Source organism: Poecilia mexicana, unplaced genomic scaffold, assembly GCF_051168715.1.
Source record: "Poecilia mexicana isolate PSO_F unplaced genomic scaffold, ASM5116871v1 scaffold_16, whole genome shotgun sequence".
Taxonomy (NCBI): Eukaryota; Metazoa; Chordata; class Actinopteri; order Cyprinodontiformes; family Poeciliidae; genus Poecilia; species Poecilia mexicana.
Window position 1 is genome coordinate 29,095,577 of NW_028263385.1, and position 4,949 is coordinate 29,100,525.

At 36.6% G+C, this 4,949-nt stretch overlaps 1 long non-coding RNA gene across 1 annotated transcript; it reads right to left on the reverse strand.

Moving 5' to 3' along the window:
• Positions 1–1,425: 1,425 nt before the first annotated feature.
• On the reverse strand, positions 1,426–4,242 carry LOC148155160 (uncharacterized). Its single transcript, XR_015765636.1, has 3 exons — positions 3,430–4,242; positions 2,707–2,799; positions 1,426–1,810 (listed from the first exon to the last, which is right to left on the reverse strand). It is a non-coding gene; the product is annotated as an uncharacterized LOC148155160 (long non-coding RNA).
• Positions 4,243–4,949: the final 707 nt, after the last annotated feature.

A 4,949-nucleotide genomic window follows, 5' to 3' on the forward strand; every position in this document is an offset into this window, starting at 1 on the left:
GAGCACCTCGGATGTGTGTTTGTGAGGTCATCACAGGAGCTGGAGATAATTGCAGTCTATGTCGATGATCTGAAGCTGATTACAGAGTCAACTGAAAGCATGGATGAGTTAAAACTAACTCTCCAAGAGCGCTACAAAATGAAGGACTTGGGTGAACTGTCCTATGTACTTGGCATCTCAGTTATTCAAGACAAAGCAAAGAACTGCATCTTTCTTCATCAGAAACAGTACATAGAAACCATTCTTCAGAAATATGGGATGGATAAAGCAAAAACTGTTGGAACCCTTGCTGACATCAGTGTAAAGCTGAAAAAAGATGATGGTGTCAGTAATCCTGTCAGTCCAAACACATATCAGTCAATAGTTGGAAGTCTACTATATGCGGCGATGACAACAAGACCAGACATAGCACAAGCAGTGAGTGCAGTGTCAAAGTTCAGTGCAAATCCAAATACTGCACATCTGACTGCTGTGAAGAGGATTCTTCGATACTTAAAGGGCACAGTTAACCTTGCTCTAAAGTATGATTGTTCAGGGAACAAAGATTTGACTGGTTTCTCTGATGCTGACTGGGCTGGAGATCAGGACGACCGCCGTTCAACAACAGGCAACATATTTCTACTCAGTGGAGGAGCAGTGAGCTGGCTAAGCAAAAAACAAGCAACGGTCGCACTTTCAACAGGAGAAGCTGAGTATGTTGCTCTAAGTTAAGCAGCTCAAGAAGGCACCTGGCTGAGAAGATTACTGAATGATCTTGGTATGGTCACAAAACCTACAGTGATTCTGGAGGATAACCAAGGAGCCTTTGCAACACTGAAAGAAATAACTCTTTGGATTAACATAAACAAATCATGGAAAGATTTTCCACCTGATTACTTTGCTTTATTTCAGCACTATGTAATTTTGTTACTCCAATTTAAAGCAAATGTGTTGGCTCAACTTAATTTATTAAGGTTATTCCAATTTAAAGGAAATGTGTTGGTTCAACTTAATTTATTAAGGTTATTCCAATTTAAAGGAAATGTGTTGGTTCAACTTAATTTATTAAGGTTATTCCAATTTAAAGGAAATGTGTTGGTTCAACTTAATTTATTAAGGTTATTCCAATTTAAAGCAAATGTGTTGGTTCAACTTAATTTTTGTGGTTGATTCAACTTATTTACTTTAGTTGGACCCAATGTAATTTAATAGAACCAGACCAACTAATTTTACAGTGATACCTTCACACTACTTAATTAAGTTGATCCAACTCATGAAAATTAAGTTAGCTGAACAAACATGCTTCATGCTGAAAGAAAGCTATATAATCGTGTGGAAAATCTTTCCATGATTGAATTATGTTAATTCAAAGACATTTTCTTAAGTGCTATTAAATGAAGTGTTTTAAGACCACACTGAAAGAAGAAAGAACACTCAACAATGAGAAAAAGTACAACATGAACTGTATTTTCAAAATTGTTATCCATTTTCTTTTTACACAGCACAAAAAACAGCTGAGTTGAAAGTTGAAATAAACAACAAAAGGTCAGTTTTGTTTTTTCAGAAAAAAAACTGGGCTGTGTTTAGCGCAGATCAAATTCTTAACAACATAAAAAGTGTCAGTAAATTCGCTCAACTTTGCGAACTGTAACAGTTAAAATTTAGTTTTCCATTGCGGTCTTTAGAAAAACATGTAAAGATAGATTGCTCAAGTTGTTCATCACTTCCACTCCGTCCAGGACAATCCCAACATCCTCAATGGCATCTCCAGGCTCTGCACTCTCCGGGCGAATAACGAAGATTCCACAGACGGTCTCGGCCATTTGTGCACCTTGATGATGGGAACATGGGTGGGGTATTGGGGGGGAGAGATTTCACATCTCATTAAATAAAAAAATAACTTTACACTTATTTGGCTGACTCAACAACAGCTAAGGTCCATCAAAGACCTGTCTGTGTTAATTGTGAGTCCAGTGGTAAGATTTCCCATTTAGAAAAGGTACCATATTTTCTGCACCATAAGGTGTACCTAAAAGCCTTACATTTTCACAAAAATCGTCTTATAATCCGGTGCACCTTGTGGTGCGGAAAATACGGTATATTGTCTCATATGGAAAAACATGAAGAGAAGGGATGAATCCCAAATAGGCCCCATATTCCATGGCCTGTTCTCCTCAATTGAAATGACAGTCTGAGGATCCACCACACAGACTGTCATTCCAAACCAGTCCTACTTATGTGCAAACAAAGCCCTGACTCTGTACACAAACCAAACATCTTATACATGAAGAACCTGTCTTGTTTTCTGGATGGAGGAAATGTCATGACTATGTGTGGTAGTTATTTCTAAATAGATCAGTACTAACATCTTAGGTAAAGTTACTTAATATTTTTGTCTGCGTATGAAACAATGCTGTTAAAAAAAAAGGCTAAATAAAACAGGCCAAAGATCTTTTTGTGGAGTTTAACTCACCTAAAAATCCTCATTTTAAACCCACTTAACAATAACTGTAATTATATCAATCTTACTAATGATTATCCTTTTCTGTGGGAGAAATCTAAAAGCATCTCAAAAGTCAAATTAAAATTGAATTGAAAATTGAAGTGAAAAAAAAGAAGAGTTTTAATGATCATCTCTTATTTTAAATTTATTGGTAATTCACAGGAAGTCCAATTAACTCCAACTATAATCACCTCTTTTGTGGACACAAAGATAAATTAACATACCATGTACTCTTTCTCCAGCTTCTCTGGATCTTCATCCAGGTATGCACACAGGCCTTTTAGGATCCACTCTCGTCTGACTTCAGCCGTGTTTTCCTAAATATGCAGATCAGAAAACAATGAGAACAACCGCAAAAATCCAGCAGTATACTATACTATACTAAGAATTTAGCTAAGTTTTCAAGTATGTGGGTCACATACTTGAAAACTTAGCTAAATTCAAAGGAAGTCACAACAAAAGTGATCAGTGGCTTGCAGCCTATTTGAAAGATCTTTAAAATTGTTATTCTCCTTTCATTATGCCATGACTAAAATTAAGTTTAACATTTTATTTAAACTTCTAACTGAAGCTGTCACCTAAGAAATATTTATGTCTGAAACAAGGGTACAGTATAGGGGGATATACTGTGAAAAATCTATTTCCTCTGCCTTCTCCCAGTGCTAGAAACAACAAACAAAGTCAGTGGCAGGAAAGTGTTAGTGCTGTCAATCACAATCTCATGTTGCTGCTCATCCTTCTTCCCCCTTGCTCTGTACTATTCTGTAGCTAGCATAGGGCTAATAGCAGCTCATATCTACTAGACAGAGAGAGACAACACTCCTTACAGTTCCACATCCCCACGCAAATAAAGACAAATAAAACAGACTTGCCAAATACAAGTTCAGCTGAACCCTTATGATCGCTCTAACACTAGATTCAGTCATTTTAGATCTGGCAAAACTTACCATTAGCCACTGCAATCTAAAACTTGATGGCCGATGACCCCCTTCACCAGTGCTTATGTAGGTGGATAACAGACAGGTGATGTTCTGAAAGAGATCAGATTTTCAAACATTAAAATATGTAATTCACCCTGAGCAGAGTTGTATCTGAACATTCAAACTTTTAGTACAAGTCTCTTGAATGCATCATGAATCAATCAATCAAATTTTATTTGTACAGCACATTTCAGCAGAAAGGCATTTCAAAGTGCTTTACATAATTAAAAACAGAAACACAGAGTCATGCAACATTTAATAAACAGTGAAACAGATAAAAAGTAAAGCCAAAAACATTAAAAACATTGAAGACATTAAAACCGCACTAAGCCTAATTTAGCTATAAGCAACTCTAAACAGGTGGGTTTTAAGTTGAGATTTAAAGGCACCCAGTGTTTCAGCTGTTCTGAAACTGAATATAACCACTGGGCACATGCAAGCATGTATGTGCAGAACAGTGGTGACTTGAACATGGTAGAAAGCAATAAAAATATAAAACATAAAAATCAAAACAAAAACCTCAACATTTCAAAATTAAACCGATAAACTTAAAAATTGTTTTTGAACTACAATTATTTGGGGAAAAACAAGTACATTAACAAAATACATCTTTAGAGCAGAGGAATATATGTATTTAAAAAATAAGAAAGCTCAAGTCTGTTCATGGACTACCATAATAGGAATAATGGACAATCCTCTGAGTGTTTCAGCCAGAAAAAAATACTAGAAATCCATAGTTAGCAGGTGGACATTTATGTGGACATTGCAAGCACATTTAAAGCTCTAACATGTTGAGATTAGTAAATTAGTTAAATCATTATGATTACTATTATGTGTTGAGATGCTTTACCAAGGCCGAGAAAGAGTCACACGCTGTTAGACAAAGGGCCCATAGTAAAGAGTTACATTTTTGATTCTGTTAGACACCAAGGTCAATTTCTCACAGGAAACAGAAACTTATCAGACCACAGAGTCATGGTGTGATTTCAGGGAGTGTCTTCAGTTCATATAATCAGCTGCCCTCCTCTTTCTCCTCAGACGCTGCACAGACTTTTTTTAGAAACTCTTCTCGGATGTAATGGTAAAGCGTCTCCTTTCAGCGCTGAAAGTTAATAAAATAAGTAACGTCTGAATGCTTTTCTTGGCTGATTTTATGCTCCGTGTGTCAATACAAATTATGATTCATCGATTGAGACTCTCGTTCTCAACAGTTGGTAGCAGAGGATGGTTTTGTGTTGACACATGAGCAGAGATTGGACTGGCCGTTTAGGCGCAGACTTTCCGGAACAGTACTCTGGTGTAGGGCCCACATGAAAGGTAAGGACACTTGTTCCTTAATATACACCATTGTACTGTTTCTCAGGTCTGTATAAATTTCAGTTATCAGCCGTTGTCTGTACTGTTTCCCAGGTTTGTCTAAATTTCATATTGCTTTTACATTTCTGTTCAAATTGTGTTCCACTGGCCTGTCTACATGTTTAACTGTT